Here is a 25,023-nt window from a genome sequence, read left to right as displayed (position 1 = left end):
AGAGAGAGAAAGAGAAACAGTAAAAGTGGGGGAAGGGAGAGGGATAAGCAGACTCCATGCTGAGTGCAGAGCCCCACACAAGGCTAAATCTCACCACCCTGAGATGAGGACCTAAGCCAAAATCAACAGTCAGACGCTTAACTGACTGAGCCACCCAGCCACCCCCGCAAAGATTTTTCAAATCAATGCACTACACAATCTTACTTCCTAATCTATCATCTTAGAATTGTGTTTTAAGAGGAATATCATGTGGAAAGCAGCATTTGGATTGGTGCCTAAAACAAGATTGGAGCTGTTTGTAAAGCAAAAATCTCAGAGTATTTAGGGTGCTTGATACCATTTACAAGAAAGTTTCTAATGGGGGTGCCTGGGTGGCTCAGGCAGTTAAGTATCTGCCTTCGGCTCAGGTCAGGATCCCAGAGTCCTGGGGTGGAGCCCCGTGTTGGGTTCCCTGCTCAGTGGGGAGCCTGCTTCTCCTCCTTCTGCCCCTCTCCCCTGCTCATGCTTGCTCTCTTTCTCTCCCTCTCTCTCAAATAAATAAGTAAAATCTTTTTAAAAAGAAAGTTTCTACTGCCTATATTAATACCAAGTCATTTTTAAAAAGTTGTTTCAAAGTATTTCAGTTATTAGAGGTGAATTTAAACTGACAGAGTATGAAAGGAGGAGTCATCTTTTCTCACTACTCAGACATTTTGGCAGATCTGGAATGGCTGTTGGGAGAGTGTTGACCCCTCCAGAGATACCTTGGTACATATCTGCATTTAATTAAAACTGATACACCACTTCACATGAAAGCTACTTAAGGCAGTGTTAATCACATAATAAACTATCCTCCTCCACGTCACCAGCTATCCTCTGTACCAGTTTTTTCTTTACAAAATTTATAATTCCCTGAAATTATTTCATTGTTTTTGTTTGTCATTTATTTACCCCCACAGGGAGGTAAGTTCTGTAATTGCAAGGACCATTCTGCTTTTATTTACTTATATCCTTAGTGCCTGGCCTGACATCCAGTAGGTACTCAATGATGAGACAGCAGAAACCTGTTCAATAACATACAGCTGGTAAGTGGCTGAGAAAGGATTCTAATGGCAGATGCTTAGTTAGGTTCATTGGATAATTGATGAAGAACACTAATTTGTATCATACGCTATATTGAGAGCGTTTGAGGATACCTCACATTTCATAATTTAGGCTTACTCGTTTTCTAACTGCACTCATTTTGAAGTTTATATTCTTATTTTTTCTCTTTTGTCTTTGTCTTTCCACTTCTCTTCATATTCTACTGAGTTCCTCAAAGGATTCAAGGAAGCTATTTCTATATTTTCCAGATCTGGCAAAGTTTTACTCTGATGTGTCTATCACATGCTTCTAACAAGTACTCTATTCTCTATTCATGAAATTGGGTGACAATGTATTTACTTGAGTCTAGACAGGGTTGTTACTCAGTTTTGAGTTATTGTTGTTTCCCCAAAGAATGTCTCTAAGTGCAGTTTGATTTTAATGCAGAGCAAGTAGCAGATATTAAACAATCTTCAATTCTAATATGTGTAATAAATACATAAACCTTTGTAGGAGATTAGTTTGAATTGATGTCTATGGAGAAGATATAATACACTTAAACACACAATTTTTATGTTAGGCCATGTTTATGTGATCTCCAAAGCATCCCACTTCAAAGAATCAAAGAGTTCTTTGTAAGTAGAGGCAGGCAAATCATTTCATTATCAGGCTATTACATCAACACATCAGGATTCCTTCTGAATGCAGACTGTTGATTGCCTTCTGTCTCCTTTCCAGCTGGCAATTTTGGACACTCCACTGAATTTTTCAGTTTTTCATCATTTCAACAATACAGTCCATTTACCATCTCACATTTTTTAAATCTTTCCTGTATTACAGGCCCAAATGCCAAACACACAGGCAAATTCTCTCAATCTTATACTTTAATAATATCTTTGGCTTTTCATTAAAGATAACTAAAAATGTTATATCATAAAAAATAAAAATAAAACTGTTACATTATCATTGTAATACTATTATTCCACTGTAACATTCCAGCAAAATGGTGTTTTCTCTCTCAGGTAAAGAAGATGGATTATCGTTAATACTTAGTTTGGCACACTGGCAAGGTAGTAAACACAGATTTTTCCTCTTTTACAATAGACATATTATCTATAAGAGGAGTAGGATATTATCTCATCAGATCTAGTAATAAAGAACCCAATGTCTATCTCAGCTATACTTGCTGCTTTGTTACAAAATAAAAAGCATTGGGAAGACAACTGACTAAGAAAAAATGGTGCTTTAAGCTTTGATTCTGGATGACAATATAGGATTCTATATTTTTGCTTTGTCTTGTCATGTTTGTATTATGTTTATCTTGCTTAAGAGGAAAGAGAATCTTTTCTAGAAATCAGAAGTCAAATCATAAGGATTTTAGATATCAAAACATATTATACTGCACTCTCTCTCAGTGAAAGCTCAACTCAACAATCTCAGTGCATAGTTTGTGGGGAGATTACATAGAGTAATATATAAGATTTTGGTGTCTTCGAATTTAAAACCATGCTCTCAGCCCATTAAGTACAGATGTGTTACATAAATTTAGACATATTTAATGTAAAAAAATGCCATGAAAAATGGTGATTATTCTCTTTTCCAATTGGGTATTTACAACTCTTTTGATAGTCATCCATTATCAGTCATCCATTTTTCACTATTCTTTCAGTTATTTCTTTAGTATTTACCTTATTTCAATGTTGTATTAGTTGTTGGTTATATAGTTGTAAGACACAAATATACTGGCTGCATTGAATTTACATTACTTTATTGAAAAACGATTGCAAGACACCATATAATAGGACTCTTGATCAGATGTTTGGAGTTAATAACTGTCATGATTATTGGAATTTGTTTCACTATTCTGAACTCCTATGATATTAAGTAACCATCACGTATATGTATGTATTTTGAATCTCATACCCTAGATTATGTGTAACTTGTACTTTTAATACTGATTTCCAAATACGAATTTCATTGAAGCTAAAGTCTAGACCTATAGTAAACAGTTAACTTCATTATAAAATGCATTATCAGGGTTAAGTCCTAGTATTTATTTTGAACAATCTATTTCTTGGAAAATAGGATATTTGTAAATATATTAAACATGATTTTATTATTCCAGTTTAAAACTTCTTAAGTCTTATACCCCTGAGACTTTAAAACACTTTCTAGTCAGTGAGATTAATTTATAATTTGATTTATACAGAATAATGAGTTATTTTCCAGATAATCTCTGTCCTCAGATGTTGACTCTCCATTGAAACTCCTGAATTTCTAACTACTGCCAAGTTGTTTAATATTAGGTGATTTATTAATATATTTGCCTTTCTTTTTCAATAATGCTATATTTTTTTTGTTTATGGAGAGCAAAAAAAATTACTTCATTCCATTCAATATTTTTTAATATACTTAAACTCTTGAACATGTTTATCATCTGAATGAAAATGGACTGAAAAATATTTTTAAACCAGATGATATATACCATTTTTTCAAAGTATTAAGAAAATATTTCTGGATTGAAAGTTTTACAACACCTCACATGTTATCAGAAAGTTTTAGCATGTAAAAGTTAGGACTAAAATGTAAACAAGATGGGAATTCATAACATTCCTAAGAATGACATGTAAGCCAAATCTAATTTAAGGTTTGAAAGTCCCACTGATAAATCTGTGCCAGATTAAAATTGGAAAAAGATGTAGGACAAAAGATCCAAAAAATCAACTCCATATGAATTTAATATTTTAAAGATCTGAATGAATACAAGACAAAATTGTTTAGTTAAAAATTAAAGTCATGCAAATACACACAAGGGGTAGACTAATGTGATTTTGAGTAAAAATAATATTAGAATTGATAGCTATGGTCAAAATTAATTTATTAATTGATCAAATCACCCATTCTTTAAGTTCATGTTGTACACATAAACAGTATGATAATTTCTGTGATGAATGTTGTTAGAGATGCTAAGAAGAACAAGCAGTGTTCCTATCATCCAGTCCTAAAATATGAAAAGTGAAATAAGGCAAGCTCAAACCTTAACCCAATGCCACATGTTGAGAGGACTAACCATTCTCTTGGCCTCTTGACTCCATGGAATCTTTTTCCTTGCCTTTCACACAAACCTCTATACCTGTCATAATCAAGTTATCTAAATAGTGAATTTTGGGAGTGTCTGTTTACATGCTCTTTTTCTCTTTTGGTTGTCTTTCCATCTTAAAGATGTACAAGTTTTCTCTCTCTGCTATTATATAGTCAACCCTTAAAGGGTTAGGGTAGACTTGTGATTGTTTTCCTCTGTCCATGAATGCATGGGTAATTTTAATTCAGAGTTTGGAGTTAGGGAGAGGGAAAGAGGATAGCTCTCAGTGAGAAACAAAATAGAGAGGTCAAGAGGTGATGCCACATAAGACTTGGAATGCCATGTATAAAGTATTAAAGTGGGAAAATGTATGTGAAATTCAGAGAAAGCAATAGTCAAATTCACAGCCTGGAGTATGAAACAGGATTGCAGTATTTGAGAGTGATGTGAATAAAGTAGCTATTACATATTTGAAATTTATTATTAAAGGTTATATATATCTATCTGTTTTATTTCTTAGATTTCATATACATGTGTGTGTATATATATATATATACACACACATATGTTTTATTTCTTAGATTATATATCCTGTAAGGCTGTAAGCAAATCTGTCCTTGATTTTAGGAGGAAACATTGTATCTTTCAAGGTTGTTTAATATGCAAACATTCTGTAAGATACAAAAGTAGTCTGGAGTAAAATCATTTAGTGCCTCCGTTATAACTTGTGTAGAGATATGAGGAGCCCATGGAGAATTGTCTCCCAGTAGATGATAGGGTCCCCAGGGCAGCCATGGTAAACAGAATGGCCAGAGAGACCTCACTGGGAAGAAGGTATTTTAGTAAAGACCTGTAGAAAATGGAAGGGGGAGCCATGTAATATCTTGGACACATCAACGTGGAATAAAAAAGCATATGCAAAGATGTTGATGTGGTAGTGGGCTTTGCATGTTTGTGGAACAGCAAGAAGGCAGGCATGACTAGAAAGGAATGAAGGAGGAAAAAAATAATGCTAGATGAGTTCTAAAAAGAGTTTTGAATATTATACTTACTACCTTGTTAAACTCTCCTATTGTTTCTCGTATCTTTTTTCTGTAGTTTATCTTGTCCTATTTATGCAAGCAGATCTTCTTCAGATTCTGAGTTTTTTTTTTCACTTTCTAATCCATAAGCTTTTATTCCTTTTCTCTTATTTTATTGCATTTACAGGACATTCAGTATAATGTTAAATGGGCTTGGTGGTAAATGAGTTTCTTTTCCTTTTTTCCAGATTATAAAGAGAATGAGTCCATCATTTTGTCATTTAGAATGATATTCTTAATACGTTTATTGTTGTTAACATCTACTGGGTAAAGAAGGTTCTATTTAATTCATAATTTATAAAGTTTTCATCATACAATTATTTTAAGTGTTATCAAATATCTTCTCTGTATTTTTTGAGATCATATCACATATTCCTTAAAAAAGTAAATGACATTAACATTTTTCACTCTTTCTTGAAAGAGTTGGGTAGTATTCTTTATTTTTCTGTTAGAAGTGTTTTTGGAAATGCTTCTGAAAAAGTTTCAGTAAGATGGGAATAATAGATTCTTGATAGTGAGATAGAACTTCCTTAGAAAACCACATGGTCTCAAAGTTTTCTTTGGGTCAACATTTTTAAAAATGGCTTTACTGCTTTAATTTATTGATTTATGGGCCTATTTATGCTTTTTCTTTCTATTTGAGCCAAATTTGATTAAGTTAAAAAATTTTGGAATGTGTCCATTATTAATTTACTGACATTACTTTTACAGTATTTTGTTTTAAATATCTTCAGATATAGCTATGTTCTTTTTTATTCTTAACACTACGTATTTCTGCCCCTTCTTCTTGTTCAGGCTTATCAGAGGTATGCTTCTTTTGTTAAATTTTTCTAAGAAAAAAATTAGATTCATTGATATTTTCTTTATATATTGTTTCCCCACTTCACTGATTTCAGAATTTTTTTAAAGATTTTATTTGTTTATTCATGAGAGACACACACACACAGAGGTGCAAAGGCAGAGGGAGAAGCAGGCTCCCCACGAGCAGGGAGTCTAACATGGGACTTGGTCCCAGGACCCTGGGATCATGACCTGAGCCAAAGGCAGACACTTATCCAACTGAGCTACCCAGGCGCCCTGTCAGATTTTGGTTTTTTTAACATCTTTACACATCCTTGGGTTTATTTTGTTATTCTTTTTGTCATCAAAAGTTACATAATTAGCTTTAAATTTTGTTATTTTTTTAATTCCTCTTTTGAAATCTATAAATCTCTGCTATTATCATCTCATTTTAACTTATATCCACATGCTTAAGAAATTATTTTACACAATGATCCAAATAATACTAAAACCAAAATACCTCACACATTGAGTTTGGTTGATCCCAGGACAATTAATCTATATTCCTTATCCTGATCATGGTCTATCTAAGGAGATGTGTGTTTAAGAAATTAACATATATTGGATAAGTATTAGAGCACAAATAAGCAAATGATAAAGTGAAGCTAGAAATACACACCAACATTTATTGGCTCAAAATAGGAAGCATGTAGGCTTGCCAGATAAGTCAACATCTGAGCAGCGTTTTACACCTATAAAAGATGTTTGCCAGGTAAGCAAAATGATGTAGAAGGAAAATCCCAGGAAGATTGAGATGATAATTTATATCAAGAGCATAATCAAGGGGCAGAGCATTTCCAATAGCAAAAAGTGTAAATAATTCAGTGAATATAGATCGTGGATACTGGGTTAGAGATGTAATATCAAGACAGAAGTCTTAATGGATTAAATAGACTTGGACCAAAGCATATGGATATTAAATGTCAAGGTTATCAGTTAGCTTTATTCTGAAACTATGAACATATTACCAAGGCATTTCAAGCAAGTGAGTGACATACTGAAAATTATTGTTTAAGAAAATTCTGGTAGATATGTAGAATACATTGGATGCAAGGTATTTCAATAATCTAACCTAAATTTATTTATACACATAACTAGACATAACAGAGGGATGAAAAAAAGGGCACAAATGCCTCATATTGTAGACATAGCATCAATCATACTCAGAACATGAGTTTATATGAGGGATTAAGGGGAGAAGGCAGAGAAGTAAAGATTGTTTCAAAACCTTATTTAAATGTGGCAAATGGATTATGAAATAAACAGCTGTAGAAGGGCCAGATTTTACTATTAAAATGGTGAGATTCACTTAGACTTGGAAATCAATTGTCCTGGAATATTAAATTGATGGTTGATACAACTGAAGCTAATGGAGAAGAGAGTTTCATAAATGATGAACATAATACAATGTCTAATGTTAGGTCACATAATACAAAATTAGGTCACTTTTTTTACTTATATGATATGGTTTGGGCAGGGTGGATTCCAAAGCATGTAAATTGGAAGCAACACTGATGTGGACTGAAAAGTGAATAGTAGTGAGGGAAAAACACCAAGGACACTTTCAAGAAGATGGGCTCCACTGTTGACTGATTCTGTTTCAGTTATGTAAGATTAGTAAGTCGCAAAATATAGTGTATAGCATAGTGACTATCATTAACAATACTGCTCTGCACCCTTCTTCAGAGGATAAATCTTATGTTAATTGTTTATACCACAAAATAATAACAAATAAATAAAGAAGGTAGGGAATTTTGGGACGTGATGGATATCTATATGGCATAGATTGTGGTGATGGCTTCCCTTTTCCCCAAATTCATCAAGATGTGTACATTAAATATGTATTTGTATGTCAATGATACCACAATAAAGTGGCTTAAAAAAAGGATTGGCTTTAAAGGAGTGAAAGAAAGGATGCATAAGAATGAGGAGGACACTTTGGATTTCTGTTATTTTTTATTTATTTATTTATTTAAAGATTTTATTTATTTATTTGAGAGAGAATGAGAGAGGGAGACAGCAGGAGAGGGGGGAGGGTCAGAGGGAGAAGCAGGCTCCCTGCTGAGCAGGGAGCCCGACACGGGACTCGATCCCAGGACTCCAGGATCATGACCTGAGCCGAAGGCAGTCGCTTAACCAACTGAGCCACCCAGGCACCGCTCTGTTATTTTTTTAATGGTAGAATGTATTTGTTTGATAGTGGAAAAAAGTAAGCAAAAATTAAGGCAAAAACAAGTTAATATTTGATAATTCAAATCAAAGTGATGAGGGCTAGGTTCTATACATCACTATTGTAGATTAATTCATGGATGAGGAAACTTATGTCTTTTACAAATATGAGAAAACTTTAGAAAGTCCTTAAAGTACCAAATTTGGATTCACAAAAATAGATCAAATAATATTGCACATGAAGTCTGGAGCACACTGATTGTATATATAAATAGATGAATAAAGAGGGACTAAATCTCATAGCTATTTAGCTTATATTTAGGTAATTCATTGGGGCATAGTGCACTGATTGGTACCAAAGATTTTGTTTTGGTACATGAGTCTTATTTCTCTGCAGCCATGCTATTTGGTTTTTAATTCCACTCAGCTACTTTACACTGGGCAAATTACTTAAATTTTACCACCCATCTTTTCACAAATAATATTTGTACCTCCTTCACAGATCATTGTGAAAGGTAAATGGCATAAGACCTTGTACATTGTAAGATCTCAATATATTGTAGCAGTTTAATAGTTATCACATGGTTTCCCAGATCTGTTTCAATCCATTTTTTTCTTTTATATGGTTCTACAAATTGTCCTTATTCGTTCTCATAAACTGACTATTGTCTTCTTAAGCAGACTTCGTATTTCCAGTGCTTTATTGCTACTTGTGTAAGAAAATTATGTTTTACAGTTTTATTATGCTACCAAATAATATATTATGTCAGGCTTTTGATAGGGTGTTGCAAAGCTTTTATTCTCTTCTTGAGTTCTTCTTGAGTTCACAAATAGTGAGAAATAGTACTTGCTTACTGTGGAGCATTCCAGTCTCCTTCTCAAGGATCTTGGTGCAAGAGTAGAGAGTAAGAACACAAACCATGAATCATCACACTACAAAGAATCGTCCAGACACACCAGCTTTAAGCATCTCATCTGGCCAGCTGAAAAATCCAGAAATTAAAATTTTAGAACTGGTAGCACACTGTTTCCCACTCTAAGCTTGCAATGCCATAGTCTTGATGCTAGGCATTAGGAAGATTGGGCTCTTTGATTTTTTTTTTTTTTCAAATTAATTTTCTATAGCAGTGCTGTCCAATAGAACTTTCTGAGGCAACGGAAATGTTCTCTACCCTTGCTGTCCTATGTGGTAGCTACGATGTACATGTGGATATTGAACAGTTATGTGACTAGTATGACTGAGGAATTAAGTTTTAAATTTCATTTAATTTTAACTAAAAAAATAAGTTGAAAAGTTATGCATGACTAGTGGCTACTGTAAGGGACTGCAAAGTTCTAGAGTTATTTTCAACTTTCAGAACTTTACTTCTAACAGTCATGCCATTTTTATAAGCATGCCTGAATGGAGGATTATTCTCTAAACTAAGAACCTGTATAACTTACACTTAAAGTCATGGTCACTGATTCTATGCAAAATAACTGATATGATTGTCAATCTTTTTCACCCCTGGCAAGGTCTTGGAATTTTACTGATGATATTAACTCTGTACATGAGCCCATCTATATCATAAGGAACTCTCAATTTCTATGTCCGCATTTGACATTTTTAAATGATCTGCCATTCTGTGTGTGTGTGTGTGTGTGTGTGTGTGTTCAAGGCATGTTAGGGGACTGGTGATGTGGAGATCCAGGAAATCAGCTAGTGTTAAGATTGAATTTGCCTACGGAAATTTCACTATGAAGAAGAGGCTCTGAGGAAATTGACAAGGAAGACAATCACTATCCAGCCTGTGAGAACACTGATTTTATGTACTTTTAACATTTCAGTAGTTATTTTAGTAATGCCCTTGTTCTTTTCTAGATCAAAGGGAAGTTTGTGAATATATCTGTGGGAAAATAAGTCATAGAGCTTGTTAGAGTTAGAATTTATTATTAAATATTTTTGCATTGTTTTCATTTTCAGAAATGTGAAATTTATTTATATGCTAACTCTCTAAAATTAAAACAATCGGGAGAGAATGTTCTGCCTGTTCCTTGAGGTCATTTCCTCTTTTGGTTTTGCTATTGCTTGTTCTTCATTGTGTAGCCAACTGTTCATTTACATTGCACCTTGCAGAGACAGGCCTATCGAATTCTATACCTGAGGTTGTTTGTTTGCATGGTTTGTGAGAAAATTGCCCATAGTCAGCATAGAAGAAACAATAATGGTGGAAGTCCTAGCACTTTGCTTTTTAAAGTCAGTTTAGATTATAGTATGACCCAGCCTGATCTATGGGAGTGGGGGGAGAGCAACCTAATTTCTGTTGAAAGCAGTGCGTCCGTAATTATTGAATCTGATTTAGGATCCTTGTAGGGAAAATTATCAATTAAAGTAAGCTAGACTGCCACTTGGCTTGTTAACTGAGAATCTGGTCAGTAAAATCAGTTTAGAAGGACTTAATTAAGGTAATTCCTCTACGGACGTCTTTGCCCAGCTTTGGCTTATAGAACTGGAGTTCACAGAATGATGGTAGAAAAAAAAATAAGTAATGAAACCGTCAAATGTAAAGCGATAGGAGAGCTGCATAGAATAAAGTAGTTTTGTGGATGGGGAATTGCTGAGGATATAGCCCTGAGGATGAAACCCTAAATGATTATGGGCTGTTGTCACATTCTAAATTAGATTCTAGAATATTTTAGTATTTATATTTTCTATGTTAAATTTCTAACTTTTAGCAAGATCATGGTATATGGTAAAGAAAACCTGAATGATAAATAGAACAGAACAGGGCACTGACTACAGTGTTTTGGTAGGTGACTAGAATATGCCAAAAGTTGGCAGAATCAGACTAAGGAGCACCAATAAAGAGCATAATCGTGACAGGTCCTTGTCAGGGGGCAGAGGACAATTTATTTAACATTGTGTTCTTGCATGAAGTAGACATTAAACAAATACTGAATTTGCCTGAATGAAGATGCATAAATTGGCCTCTTTCAAGAAATGATAGATATGTTTCTTTCGTGTTCTTTGGTCCACTTTTAACATGACTACATTTAGGCAATGGAATATATTTGAAATAGACTTCTGATACTCTTTGGTGTGTTTATTTACAAAGATTCCATAAATCTTCTCTGCAAATGGAAAATATGCCAAAGGGATTGCATCAATTTATCATTTTGCCTTTTACTCTCCTCCTGTCATCTCCCTTCTCATTTCAAGACTTTCATTGGTTACAATTTTCCATAACATAAAATTATAGAAAAATACTGTAAAGAGTGTCATTCTTATATAGTGCTTAATTCTTTATGTACCCATGGAATATTCCATACTATACAGGAGAGAAATAAAATATGCCCTTGGCAGCCTTAAAAATAAAGTAAGAGGGCTATTATCCACCCGGTTCCATTGTCTCTGGTATCAGAATAATTCTTTTGCACAGGGTTATTTGATCGTTATTCTTTCTGAGATGTTTTAGCTCTCTTTCCTTCATGGGCAAAACCTGAAATATCAGCATGTTTCTCCCATAAACTAAGTTGCCAAATAAAGAAGAATATTTACATTTGAAGACTCTTCTAAACTTTTTTAAAATTTGCTGAAATTCAGGAAACTCCGAAGCCTGTGAGTAGCAGCAGGAGGTGAACCAATTGGGATAAATACATCAAATAATGCCTAATTCAGACATATTTCTAGGCCTATACTTTTCTCTGACAGGTCAAACCAATTATTTGAGGCATAGAAGGAATCCTTTTCTTTACCAATGTCTCTGCTAGCCAAAATAAAACGTTAACTGACATACATAACAAATATTTTAATTCACTGTGTGTAGTTAGAAAATTGAAGCCAGAAGAAAATATTAATATTAAAATATTATTATTAAAATATTAAGAGGTGGGTTATCTGACAGAAAAGCATTTTGCAATTCCTCATTTCACTGTGAATTATATGCATTGATCTGGAATATTTCTACATGAGGAAGGGGAAGATATTATGTAAAATAGCTGTGACTTTTCATAGAGAGAAACGATAGTAAAGGGAATTCTATTATACAATTCATTAGTCTCTACTCGAACATTTAAGTTGTTATGTACTCTGTGTCATATGATTTTCCTTGCCCCTCTACACTTATTCCAAGCTTTGGAAAGTGTACCGCTGGGAGGGAATAAAACAAAGGTGACGTTCATTGAATTTGGGAATCCTTTTTGAATTCTCATACACTTCCTACTCAGCTCGACCTGCCTGTTTCAATTTCAGAGTTTTAGGCCTATGGGGGAAACTCCTCCTCTGGTCTCAACTTTCTAAATCCTTAAACATGTTAAAAGGGACAAAATGAAGCACAAAGATATACATGAGTTGATCATAATTTCTGTTTTATCTTTGTTATAAAGCTGAAATTAGTAAATATGAATATTTATTTTCACATCACTTGGGAAAGAGATAAGGAATTAAAATAATCCCATGCTGCCCATTCAGATAGAAATAAACCTGGCTAAAATTGAGTGCTTCAGGTAAGGAGATAAATCACCTGATTTTTCCCATTGTGGATACTGAAATTTGGCTCTAATATTGAGTTATTATACACATTCCAGGTATCTGTATAATACAGTACATACAATGATACCTTTAATTCAGGAAAATAGGATGTTGATAAATAGTGGTCATTGATAGTCGGAATATTTTATATATATTTGATATTTGATATTATAATATAATAATATAATGTATTATTATAGAATATATAAGTTATATGTAATGGTAATAAGGAACATGTGATAAGTAATTACAATATTTATTGTGAATTCTTTCTTTTAAAGGAATTAGGGAAAACTTTCAATCAGTGTGACTATAAAAAATATTTTTATGTAGTCTAGACTCTCCTGTATGCTTTTCATATTACTTGTTGTTCCAAACAGGGACTGGAAATTTTGCTTTTTGTTTCATGATCTGTGTTGGTTTTGTGATATGGTAATATTTTAGCCTGAACTACATATCCCATAATCCCCTTCTCCATATGTTTTTTTGTTAATTTGGGCCAGCAGAGAGATTCTTGTAGATTTGGGACTTGGAAGTAAAGGAGAGCCGTTGGTAGCATACCCATATTGAAGCTTACGTGCTGACTCATCTTGTTATTGTAGGGCAGCAGCTGGATTGCCAATAGTTCCTCCTTCGGTCTGAGATCCTCTTCCATTTTCAGTGCCTTTTGGTCCAAGAGTGCGTATTCAGCTCTGTGACGAAAGGCCTGGGCATAATAATGGGCATAAGTTTGAGTCCTTCTTCATGAGTTTCAGCTTGTGCTTGTGGGTTGCAACCTGTTCTTGATCTCTTCCTTTTTATAGCCATCCTCTCTTCTAAATTGATTGCCCGAGAACTTCAAACTCTAGCATCACATGTGAAGACAGCAGGCTTATTAGAGTGGTTAACTAGCTCTCATAATTGCACAAGTCAAAAAAGATTGATTGTGTAAATAAAATCTTTAAAAAAGTGGGGGGGGGGGGCCGGCGCCTGGGTGGCTCAGTCCTTAAGCGTCTGCCTTCGGCTCAGGTCATGATCCCGGGGTCCTGGGATCGAGCCCCACATCGGGCTCCCTGCTCAGTGGGGAGTCTGCTTCTCCCTCTCCCACTCCCCCTGCTTGTGTTCCCTCTCTCACTGTCTCTCTCTGTGAAATAAATAAATAAATAAATAAATAAATAAATAAATAAATAAATAAAGGTTGATTGTGGTAGTCGTCCTCTAAGAGGATCCTCAGTGTTCCCTGGTATTTGCACCTTCATGTGGCTCCCTCCCACACTGCACCAGGATTCTTTATTTTGTGACCCGTACAATATGAGGTAGGTGATGGTATAGCACCGCTCCTCCCATGAACAGGTTATAAAATCTGCAGCTTTTGTCTTGGACAAGCTCATGTACTCTCTCTCTCTCTCTAATGGGTAATTCACTTTGGGAAAAGAAGCTACTATGTTGTAAGCAACGCTATGAAGACCCGGTGTATAAGGAACTGAAGTTTCTAGCTAGTAACTGTTGAGGAACTAAGAACTGACAATAGCATGAGTGAGCTCATAAGCAAATCTTCCTAGCTGTGTCTTCAGATAGGACTGCAGCCCTGACCACCAACCTGACTACAATCTCATAAGATGCTATGAGCTAGAGCCTCCCAGTTAAGTTGCTGCCAACTCACAGAAACTATGAGAAAATAGATTTTTGTTATTTTATGTTGCTAAATTTTGAGGTTATCACTAACAAAGAATAATAAGTAACACAGGAATTTTTACCAACTCCTGCTCTCCACAAATGAATTTACCAGCACAACTTTTATGAATTGGTTTCTATAGAAGACTGATTTTTCTCTTGAATATATGTATATATATTCAGATTATTATTATAAGGTGACACAGCTTTCTCTTTTATCTTAATAGTCTTTATATCTGTATCATCTTTGTTAAATGTGCTCCCTTTATTGTACATGACATTGTTTTCCTCTGTATTGTGGCACTAGTAAAAGCGTTTTAAGGGTCAATTACTAATTAGAATCTAAGGTGAAAATGACCTTACCCTTGTGAAACACACTAACGGGTGGGTCACTTTTCTCTTCCCTAAGTTTATCCATTTCATAAGTCACTTCATCCTCATGCTCATGCTCATAATTTTAAGCATCATCTATAAATTATCTTTCTCTAATATATGCCTAAGCTTCTTCAATTTTTTATTACTAGATTCGTGTATATATAAGCTCTATATGAAATATCTAAAAAAGTATCAAATAGCCATGTCAAACCTAACATGTTCCAAATAGCCCATATTCCATTGCACTTAACAATCAAACAGTGAAAATAGGTTGTAATTATTCCCACAACTTCCATGCAATCATTTATTTTTTCCTATTTGGGAAAGTGAAAAGATAGATATCATTAGCTTCTGAGCACAAAACAGTTTTTGATAATTAAGTCCCTTTTTTACTCCACTGCTTGCTGTTTCTGTTGCCAAAGAGCATTATTAGAACATGAATTTCTTGCCTGCAGCGTGCTATTCTTCAGCTTCATGAATGTGGACGAATGGTAGAAATGCTAGCGGTGATGGCAATGGCTTCACTGGCTTCCTAATCACCCTCCTGTATCTATGTACGTCCATGCTCCAGCTTCTTTGGGATCTAGACACAGTTGCACTGACAGAATTAGTGGCATATTTTTTATTCCAGTGATGCCTTAAAAAAGAACTAGTAGCAGCGACTCTACTTAAGTCATTTCTCAAAGGTTCTAGAAGTTATTCGTGGAGGCTCAATATAGAACTTACTACTGAAGCTCTTCCTTTTTTTTTAATTTTTATTGTTATGTTAATCGCCATACATTACATCATTGGTTTTTGATGTAGTGTTCCATGATTCATTGTTTGCGTATCACACCCAGTGCTCCATTCAGTATGTGCTCTCTTTAATACCCATCACCAGGCTAACCCATCCTCCCACTCCCTTCCCCTCTAGAACCCTCAGTTTTTCAGTCTATCGTCTCTCATGGTTCGTCTCCCCCTCTGATTCCCCCCCTTCATTCTTCCTCTCCTGCTATCTTCTTCTTTTTTTTTTTTCCTTAGCATATATTGCATTATTTCTTTCAGAGGTACAGATATGTGATTCAACAGTCTTGCACAATTCACAGCGCTCACCATAACACATACCTCCCCAATGTCTATCACACAGCCACCCCATCCCTCCCACCCCTTCCACTCCAGCAACCCTCAGTTTGTTTCCTGAAATTAAGAATTCCTCATATCAGTGAGGTCATATGATACATGTCTTTCTCTGATTGACTTACGTCGCTCAGCATAACACCCTCCAGTTCCATCCACGTCGTTGCAAATGGCACTACTGAAGCTCTTTCATTGTACTTGTCTACTTTCCTATTAAGCCCTTACTGCCTAAGGTTCTACGGTAATTTCTGTGTGCTGCACTGAACTCAGACTTACTTTCACTTCCTCAGCTTATCCTTCAACCCAGTGTTCTTCATCGCAGGTGATTTCTTTTGTTGAGTTGCTTAGGTATAAATCCTGGAGTCTTCCTGACTCCTACTTTTATCTCATCCTCATATGCACTATAGCAATATATCATGTGGACAATAACTCTCTGAATGTAATTTGGAATCCCACCACTATTGCCATCTCCACCTCCACCTCCAAGGTGAAAGCTGAACTCACCACTTTCTTTCATTATTTTAATGACCTTAATTGGTTCTCCTGCTTCTAATCATGCCACCCTAAAATCCCCCCTCCAGATAGCACATGGAGTGGTACAAAAATATCAGTCATACCCACAAAGTTACACAAAACTGCAGCAACCTCTCACCACAGAGTTAAACCTCTAGCCATTTTATCTTACCTTATTTTTCTCCATAACACTTATCACTTTTCTAATATGAGAGATGTTGACTCAGCATTGGTATATTGGTTATCTAACCAATTTTTGTGCTCCTGTCCAATATATATGTATACATACATATATATATATATATATATATATATATATATATATCATGAGCCAAATGAGGAAAACATCTTTGTCTGTTTATTGCTCTATCCTCAGCATATAGAACAGCAGCTGATGCACATTAGGATGGTCAATAAATATTTGTGAACAAATGAATAGAAGCCCAACACTAAATTCTTCTAATGACTCTTCATCTCACTAAGAATGAAATACATGGCATTTTTCCTCTGTATGCGGACCTACATGTTCTGGTCCTTTGCTAACTCTCTGACCTCATCACTACCTTATTCACTCTGCTTCAGCCATAATGGCCTTAAAATTTATCTTTGAATAGCCATGCTATGGTCACTTCTAGAGTGTTCCTTCTGTAGGTATTCATGCATTTTACCCCTTTCTCAATTTTTAATTGTTTCCATTAATGGAAGACAGTGTTTTAATATGTTTTTTAATCTTTAAAGAGTAGTCAGGGTAAATATATTCTGATTTTAAATATGTGTTTTAACTGGAAGAATATGGAATATCCTATATTATTTTCATACTATGTAAGCATATGGAAATCCTCAGATAGGCTTAGAATGAGTGTCTAGGGCAATATTTTCTGCAAAAATGAAGACCATATATCAAATGGATTTTTAGCTTTGTGAAATGCCAAAGGAAGAGCTGAAACATTTGATAATTGCCAGAACCTTTCTCTGAAAGCTCACCAGGACCATGAGTCATTGTTTAGGTGACAAGATGTCAGGATATGACAAGATATTCCTGTTATATAACATGACAAGGAGCTTAACCCAGTTCTAATGCTGAAAAATACAAGTCAAAGTAAAAATCAAAATGAAATAGGTCTTCCTTAGTTTCTTTGATGAAAAGATATCAAAGGACTTTATAAAGTACTTCTATTTTTAAAATGCACAAACTCAGAACCTGAGCCAAAAAGTAGGAGCCTTTATAAATGGAGACTCAAATGTTTCTTTAGTAGTGTATACAGCAATCTTAAGATAAACCTGGCAAAATAACACAGGTCTGTCAGAGTGCCGTATTAACCACGAGGAAATAGTTTTTATTAAAAACAGAAAATTTTCATTGAATAAGAAATAAAAGTTAAGAAATATTGCATCTTTAATAGCTATACTAATTTTTTTAATTTTATTTTTTTATGTTATGTTAAACACCATACATTACATCATTAGTTTTTGATGTAGTGTTCCATCATTCATTGTTTGTGTATAACACCCAGTGCTCCATTCAGTACATGCCCTCTTTAATACCCATCACCAGGCTAACCCATCCCCCCACATCCCTCCCCTCTAGAACCCTGTTTGTTTTTCAGAGTCCCATCGTCTCTCATGGTTCGTCTCCCCCTCCGATTACCCCCTCTTCATTTTTCCCTTCCTACTATCTTCTTTTTTTTTTTAAACATATAATGTACTATTTGTTTCAGAGGTACAAGTCTGTCATTCAACAGTCTTACACAATTCACAGCGCTCACCATAGCACATACCCTCCCCAATGTCTATCACCCAGCCACCCCACCCCTCCCACCCCCCACCACTCCAGCAACCTTCAGTTTGTTTTCTGAGATTAAGAATTCCTCATATCAGTGAGATCATATGATACATGTCTTTCTCTGATTGACTTATTTCGCTTAGCATAATACCCTCTAGTTCCATCCACGTCATTGCAAATGGCAAGATTTCGTGTTTTTTTGATGGATGCATAATATTCCATTGAATATATATACCACATTTTCTTTATCCATTCATCTGTTGATGGATATCTTGGCTCTTTCCATAGTTTGGTTATTGTGGACACTGCTGCTATAAACATTGGGGTGCATGTACCCCTTCGGATCAGATTGAAAGTAGGGGGATGGAGAAACATTTACCATGCAAATGGATGTTAAAAGAAAGCCAGAGTAGCAATACTTACTACCAGACAAATTAGATTTTAAACCAAAGACTATAACAAGATGTGAAAATGGGCACTGTATCATAATAAATAAAATCTTGTCTATCCAACAAGAAGATCTAACAATTGCAAATATTTATGTCCCCAACTTGGGAGTAGCCAAATATATGAAACAATGAAAAACAAACATAAAGGAACTCATTGATAATAATACAATAATTGTAGTGGATATTAACACCCCCACTTACATCAATGGTCAGACCATATAAGCAGAAGGTCAAGGAAACAATGGCTTTGAATAACACACTGGACCAGATGGACTTAACAGAGACATTCAGAATATTTCATCCTAAAGCAGAATACACATACTTTTTGAGTACACATGGAACATTCTCCAGAATAGATCACATACTGGGTCACAAAACAGGACTCAACAAGTACAAAAAGATGGAGATCATACCATGCATACTTTCTGACCACAATCCTATGAAACTTCAAGTCAACCACTAGAAGAAATTTGATTCTCCCATGAAATCAATTATCTCGACCTCACCCTCTCCTTTTGAATCTGAAATGGATAAAGTCAGCAGATTCTTCACATCATACGCAGATATCCAAGATGAGTTCTGTGGATCTTCTCTATAGAATTGGTAACTTAGATTCCGAATAAATGGTAGCAAACCTCATGCAAGTATCTTGAACTCAGTCAGTTTTTCAAATTAAATGTTCTCCAAAACTGACACAAGTATTTAGGTGCTTGCTAACTATCTCTAAATTGGTACTTGGTCTCTCCTTTGGTTTTTCATCTAGATGTGTCTAACTTCTGAGGAACAGAATCTCTGTGTGAGGAAGGATGAGTGGCAGGATTAAAAACCTCTATCTTTCCCCCCACTTAAACTGATAATCCACTGAACTATAATCCAGTACATTTTTTACATTCTTTCTTTTTTTATTTAACCATAATGAAATTGCAGATTTAAAGATATAATCCAAGTTGGTTAAATTGTTTGCTATAAAAAAACAAACAAACCCAGAATCAGAAAATAAACATGAAATCATGACAATATTTAGAATAAAGCTATGATAAATGAATGCACTGTGAGCCTTTCTTCTACGTTTGGACACTATATGCTTAGTTTATATAATAATGGGAAATTTATCTTTAATTTTTGTGATACGTATCTTTAAGCTCTACTTATTGGAAACACAAAGCTCCTGTGGACTGAGTGGCAGGAGCTTGTTATTTATTCACCCCTTTCCCATGCCACATGCGGGTCCCATCTCTTCTCCCTTCCCACCTCTTTGAAACTTCCATTCTACTAACTTCCTAATAGTCTGGCTTCTTTCCACTCTTCTTTTAGCTCTGGCTTGTGTCTTACTTTTCTCCTGGCTCTAGGCCCTGTTCCCACCAACTCAGCCCTTCAAACTTCAGCTCCTGCAAGAATCCTCAGTACACTCCCCCTCTAACTCCAAATTTACATTTTATTCTGGCAAGTATCTACACAAGGTTCTGCTCAATTCCAACTGTTTCATATTAGTGCCACTTAAATCTCAGAAACTAATCTCTAATTCTTTCAATTCTATAGAGAATAAACCTTTCCAAATTATTTTTATTACTGAAACTATTCTTAATATCACTTTGACTTCCACAGGCATAGTTCTCTGGGCAACACACCCCATAAGTACATCTCATATTATCCCCCTTCTCTCCCACGATCTTTCCTTTCTTTAAAAGATCCATTATTTTCTTGGCTTAGACACTTCCAATTACTTCCAACAGTAAACTTTAAAACTTCTCAAACATATGTCTTACCAAAATTATTAGGCAAAATTGAATTCTTCCCAATACATATTTAGTCCAAATAGTAGGTTGCTCCTTTCTATGTTCAAGTTCCCAAGTTCTAAGAACAGATTTCCCCTTCCCAAAAATACTGTTCTTCTTACCATAGGTATTCTCTGTAACCCGGTAACTTCTTCCCTGTTATTCCCATTATTATTATTTTATTTGCACTGTCCAACAAAAACAGCTACTCTTACTCTATGGTTTAACTGAGAAGCTGTGCCATTCTTCTGCTTATTCATTTCTGTGCTTAGTTTTATACCCCATAATAGAGAGGATTCAGTTCCACTTACACAGTCTTCTTCAGAAATACCACATGCTTAATGATTACCCACGTTACAAAAATGTTTCATATGGGCTCCCAAAGGGGTAAAAATAAGTCTTTGTGTTTGGGAATTCCTGTTCTACAGGATGGGGCCTAGTCAGGCAACCATCTTGCTTGGATCTAAGAACAAGGGGCAAAGCTCCTCATTCCAGAACAGAAGACTCTACCTGAAGACATCTGTGGATCCAGGGGCATGTCTGGTTCTAATTGGGACAGGCGGGAGGTGCTGGGAAGTTACCACATGGGAACACTGATGGAATGAATTTGATAGGTACCTAAGAGCCTTCATGTTTTAGGTGGGACAGGACTAAGTTGGCTTTTAAGTGCATTTCAATAGATAGAGTTTCCCAGACAAACAAAACGAAAGGAGTTCATGACCACTATACCTGCCCTGCAAGAAATATTAAAGGGGACTCTGAGTGAGAGAGAAAGATCACAAGTGGCAAAGACTAGAAAGGAATAGAGAAAATCTCCAGAAACAATGATGAAACAAGTAATAAAATAGCACTAAATTCACACTTATCAATAATTACTCTGAATGTAAATGGAATAAATGCTCTAATCAAAAGACATAGGATGTCAGAATGGGTAAAAATACAAGACCCATCTATATTGCCTACAAGAGCCTCATTTTAGACCTAAAGTCACCTGCAGATTGAAAGTAGGGGGATGGAGAAACATTTACCATGCAAATGGATGTTAAAAGAAAGCCAGAGTAGCAATACTTACTACCAGACAAATTAGATTTTAAACCAAAGACTATAACAAGATGTGAAAAGGGGCACTATATCATAATAAATAAAATCTTGTCTATCCAACAAGAAGATCTAACAATTGCAAATATTTATGTCCCCAACTTGGGAGTAGCCAAATATATGAAACAATGAAAAACAAACATAAAGGAACTCATTGATAAACAATAATTGTAGTGGACATTAGCACCCCCACTTATATCAATGGTCAGACCATATAAGCAGAAGATCAACAAGGAAACGATGGCTTTGAATGACATACTGGACCAGATGGACTTAACAGAGACATTCAGAACATTTCATCCTAAAGCAGAATACACACACATACTTTTTGAGTGCACATGGAACATTCTCCAGAATAGATCACATACTGGGTCACAAAACAGGACTCAACAAGTACAAAAAGACTGAGATCATACCATGCATATTTTCTGACCACAACCCTATGAAACTTCAAGTCAACCACAAGAAAAAATTTGGAAAGACCACAAATACATGGAGGCTAAAGAACATCCTACTAAAAAATGAATGGGTCCATTAGGAAATCAAAGAAGAAATTTAAAAAAATACATGGAAGCAAATGAAAATGAAAATAACACAGTATAAAACTTTTGGGATGCAGCAAAAGCAGTAGTAAAAGGGAAGTATATAAGAATACATGTCTTTAGCCTCAAGAAGCAAGAAAAATCTCAAATATGCAACCTAACCTTATGCCTAAAAGAGTAGTAAAAGAACAACAAATGAAGCCTAAGGCCAGCAGAAGGGAAATAATAAAGATCAGCACAGAAATAAATGATATAGAAACAAGCAAACAAACCAACAATCAAAAACAAGAAACCCCAGTAGAACAGATCAATGAAACTAGGAGCTGGTTCTTTGGAAGAATTAACAAAGTTGATAAACCTCTAGCCAGACTTATCAAAAAGAAAAGAGAAAGGACCTAAATAAATAAAATCATGAATGAGAGGAGATCACAACCAACACTACAGAAAGACAAACAATTATACAAGAATATTATGAAAAATTAGATGCAAAAAAATTGGGCAATCTGGAAGAAATTGATAAATTCCTAGAAACATGCAAACTACCAAAGCTGAAACATGAAGAAACATAAAATTCGAACAAACCAATAACCAGCAAATAAATTGAGTCAGTAATCAAAATCTCCCAATGAACAAAAGTCCAGGGCCAGATGGCTTCACAAGAGAATTCTACAAAACATTTAAAGAAGAGTTAAGACTTATTCTTCTCAAACTATTCCAAAAAATAGAAATGAAAGGAAAACTTCCAAACACATTTTACAAATCCAGCAAAACCCTGATTGCAAAACCAGACAAAGAATCCACTAAAAAAGAGAACTATAAGCTAATATCCCTGATGAACATGGATGCAAAAATTATCAACAAAATACTAGCAAATTGAATCCAACAGTACATTAAAAGAATCACTCACCACGATTAGGTGGAATTTATTCCTGGGTTGCAAGGGTGGTTCAATACCCACAAATCAATCAACATGATATACCACATTAATAAGAAAAAAGATAAGAACCATATGATCCTCTCAATAGATACAGAGAAAGCATTTGATAATGTACAGCATCCATTCTTGATAAAAACCCTCAACAAAGTAGGGATAGAGGCAATATACCTCAACATCAAAAAGGCTATATACAGGGCACCTGGGTGGCTCTGTTGTTAAGTGTCTACCTTCGGCTCAAGTCATGATCACAGGGTCCCGGGATCTAGGCTTGCATTGGGCTCCCTGCTCCGCGGGAAGCCTGCTTCTCCCTCTCCCTCTGCCCCTGCTTGTGTTCTCTCTCTTGCTGTTTCTCTCTGTCAAATAAATAAATAAAATATATATATTTTTAAAGGCTATATATGAAAAACCCACAGCTAATATCATCCTTAATGGGGAAAAAATGAGAATTTTTCTTCTATGGTCAAGAACAAACAGGGATGTCCACTCTCACTATCATTATTTAGCATAGTACTGGAAGTCCTAGCCTCAGCAATCAGACAGCAAAAAGAAATAAAGGCATCTAAATCAGCAAGGAAGAAGTCAAACTTTCACTATTTGCAGATGACATGATACTCCATGTAGAACACTCGAAAGACTCCACCAAAAAATTGCTTGAACTGATCAATGATTTCAGTAAAGTCACAGGATATAAAACTTGCATGCATAAATCTATTGCATTACTATACAGCAATAATGAAGCAGCAGACAGAGAAATCAATTCCTTGATCCCATTTAGAATTGCACCAAAAATCAAAAAGTACCGAGGAATAAACATAGCCAAAGAGGTAAAAGATCTGTACTCTGAAAACTATAGAACACATACAAAATAAATTAAGGAAGACACAAAGAAATGTAAAAACATTCCATGCTCATGGATTGGGAGGACAAATATTGTTAAAATGTCTATACTACCCAAAACAATAAACACATTTAATGCAATCCCTACCCATCAGCACTTTTCACAGAGCTAGAACAGTCTTAAAATTTGTATGGAACCAGAGAAGATCCTGAATAGCTAAAGCAATCTTGAAAAAGAAAAGCAGGGACCCTTGAGTCAATGGACCCTCAGTCCATTGAATATTTGCCTTCAGCTCATGTCATGATCCCAGGGTCCTGGGACCACGTCCCAAATCGGGCTCCTTGTTCAGTAGAGACCATGCTTCTCCCTCTGCCTGCTCTGTCTGCCGCTCTCCCTACTTGATATCTCTCTCTCTGACAAATAAATAAATAAAATCTTTAAAAAAAAGAAAAGGAAAGCTGGAGGCATCACAACTCCAGACTATTACAAAGATGTAGTGATCAAGACAATACGCTACTGGCACAAAAACAGACACATAGATCAATGGAACAGAATAGAAAACCCAGAAATGAACCCACAACTATATGGCCAACTAATCTTCAACAAAGCAGGAAAGAATATCCAATGGTAAAAAGACAGTATCTTCAACAAATGGTGTTGGGAAAACTGGACACCAACATGCAGAAAAATGAAACTGGACCACTTTCTTACACCATACGCAAAAATAAATTCAAAATGGATGAAAGACCTGAATTAAGTGTAAGAAAGGAAACCATCAAAATCCTGGAGGAAAACATAGGCAGTCACCTCTTTGTCATTGGCCGTAGCAAATTCTTCCTAGATGGGTCTCCTGAGGCAAGGGAAACAAAAGCAAACATGAACTATTGAGACTTCATCAAGATAAAAAACTTCTTCACAGTGAGGGACACAATCAGCAAACTGAAAGGCAACCTTCAGAGTGGGAGAAGATATTTGCAGATGACATATCTGAAAAAGGGTTAGTATCCAAAATCTATAAAGAACTTATCAAACTCAACACCCAAAAAAGCAACAATTCAGTTAAGAAATGGAGAGAAGACACAAAAAGACACTTTTCCAAAGAAGACATCATATAAAAAGAAGCTCAACATCACCCATCATCAGCGAAATACAAATCAAAACTACAATGAGATATCATCTCACACCTGTCAGAATGGCTA

The sequence above is a fragment of the Mirounga angustirostris genome, unplaced genomic scaffold, assembly GCF_029215605.1.
Source record: "Mirounga angustirostris isolate CCGP_5_RB_7025 unplaced genomic scaffold, mMirAng1.0.hap1 SCAF_3, whole genome shotgun sequence".
Lineage (NCBI taxonomy): Eukaryota > Metazoa > Chordata > Mammalia > Carnivora > Phocidae > Mirounga > Mirounga angustirostris.
Note: the sequence above shows the minus strand (reverse complement) of the source record.